Below are 2,500 nucleotides of genomic sequence, written 5' to 3'. Positions count from 1 at the left end.
GGTCATTAAAAATCTCAAAATTGTAAAAAAAAAAAATATTTTATAAAACGATCCAAATTTACGTGTATCTTATTCTCCATCATTTGCTGATTCCAAAAACATATAAATATGTTATATTTGGATTAACAACAAGCTCTGAAAATTAAATATATAAAAATTATTATCAAAATTAAATTTTCCAAATCAATTTAAAAACACTTTCATCTTATTCCTTGTCGGTTCCTGATTCCAAAAACATATAGATATGATATGTTTGGATTAAAAACACGCTCAAAAAGTTAAAACAAAGAGAGGTACAGAAAAGCGTGCTATCCTTCTTAGCGCAACTACTACCCCGCTCTTCTTGTCAATTTCACTGCCTTTGCCATGAGCGGTGGACTGACGATGCTACGAGTATACGGTCTTGCTGAAAAATGGCATTGCGTTCAGTTTCATTCTGTGAGTTTGACAGCTACTTGACTAAATGTTGTATTTTTGCCTTACGCGACTTGTTTTTTTCTCTCTTTCTCCCTGTCTGTCTGTCAAGATTGTTGTGTCTGTTTTTACATTTAGTCAAGTTTTGACTAAATGTTTTAACATAGAGGGGGGAATCGAGACGAGGGTCGTGGTGTATGTGCGTGTGTGTGTGTGTGTGTCTGTCTGTGTGTGTGTGTGTGTGTCTGTCTGTGTGTGTGTGTGTGTGTGTAGAGCGATTCAGACTAAACTACTGGGCCCATCTTTATGAAATTTGACATGAGAGTTCCTGGGTATGATATCCTCAGACGTGTTTTTAATTTTTTTGATAAATGTCTTTGATGACGTCATATCCGGCTTTTCGTGAAAGTTGAGGCGGCACTGTCACGCCCTCATTTTTCAACCAAATTGGTTGAAATTTTGGTCAAGTAATCTTCGACGAAGCCCGGACTTCGGTATTGCATTTCACCGTGGTGGCTTAAAAATTAATTTATGAATTTGGTCATTAAAAATCTGAAAATTGTAAAACAAATATTTTTTTAATAAAACGATCCAAATTTACGTTCATCTCATTCTCCATCATTTGCTGATTCCAAAAACATATAAATATGTTATATTTAGATTAACAACAAGCTCTGAAAATTAAATATATAACAATTATTATCAAAATTTGTTTTTCGAAATCAATTTAAAAACACTTTCATCTTATTCCTTGTCGGTTCCTGATTCCAAAAACATATAGATATGATATGTTTGGATTAAAAACACGCTCAGAAAGTTAAAACGAAGAGAGGTACAGAAAAGCGTGCTATCTTTCTCAGCGCAACGAATATCCCGCTCTTCTTGTCAATTCCACTGGCACTGCCTTTGCCACGGGCGGTGGAGTGACGATGCTACGAGTATACGGTCTTGCTGCGTTGCGTTGCTTTCAGTTTCATTCTGTGAGTTCGACAGCTACTTGACTAAATGTTGTATTTTCGCCTTACGCGACTTGTTGTTTCTCTCTGTGTCTCTCTGTCTCTCTGTCTCTCTGTCTCTCTGTCTCTCTGTCTCTCTGTCTCTCTGTCTCTCTCTCTCTCTCTCTCTCTCTGTCTCTCTCTCTCTCTCTCTCTCTCTCTTTTTCTCTCTCTGTATTGAATGCCTTTGGCTTGAAATTTCTTATAAGAATTCGAATTCTTTTCTCCGCGGTTTTGTATATAGAAATTCCGCATCCAATTCAGCTTGGTCTGACGATTTTATTGATTTGATGGATAACATCAAATGTAATAATCGCAATGTTTTGTTACTTGGTGATTTTAACATAGACTTGCATAAAACCCAGACAGCCTGGCGCTCAGTTACATCTCTCTTTGGATTCCATCAACTTGTGAACACCTCAACCAGATTGACTGATACAACATCAACGTTGATTGACCACATTTACACTAATAATACCTCCATGGTGTCAAACGTGAAAACTGTACCTTCAAGCATCAGTGACCATTGTTCAATATTTTGTTCTTGGTCGTTCAAGTTACCTAAGCCGGTGCACAAGGGCCATACAACTATTGAATATAGAAGCTTTAAAACGTTTGATGAAACCAAATTCTTCTTTGGTCTCAGTTTAGCACCATTTTCCTCTGTGTTTAATCATGTTGTTGCTGACGAAGCATTGGGCGCCCTTTTAGATATATTTTATCCTATAGTGGATAAGCATGCCCCACTACGTCACCACAGAGTGAAATATCCATCTCTTCCCCCATGGTTGACGGAACAGATTATAGAAGCCATGTCCCTGCGTGATTTTTACAAAGCAAACAACATGAAGTCTGATTTTAAGAAACAAAGGAATAAAGTGACAGAATTAACACGTCAAGCAAAAGCAAATTATTTTAATACATTAATCGAGGACAAGAAAGATATTGCAACTGTTTGGCGTGCTGTTAATAACATATTAGGTAAATCTAAACAGAACTCAAATCGGTCTGCCACAACCATCTCCCCTGAAGATTTTAATAACCATTTTGTGTCCCTTGCCAATAGGCTAAATGAATCTGCAAAATGCGAC

Source organism: Littorina saxatilis, linkage group LG7 (genome assembly GCF_037325665.1).
Source record: "Littorina saxatilis isolate snail1 linkage group LG7, US_GU_Lsax_2.0, whole genome shotgun sequence".
NCBI lineage: Eukaryota > Metazoa > Mollusca > Gastropoda > Littorinimorpha > Littorinidae > Littorina > Littorina saxatilis.
This window is presented reverse-complemented; position numbering follows the sequence as displayed.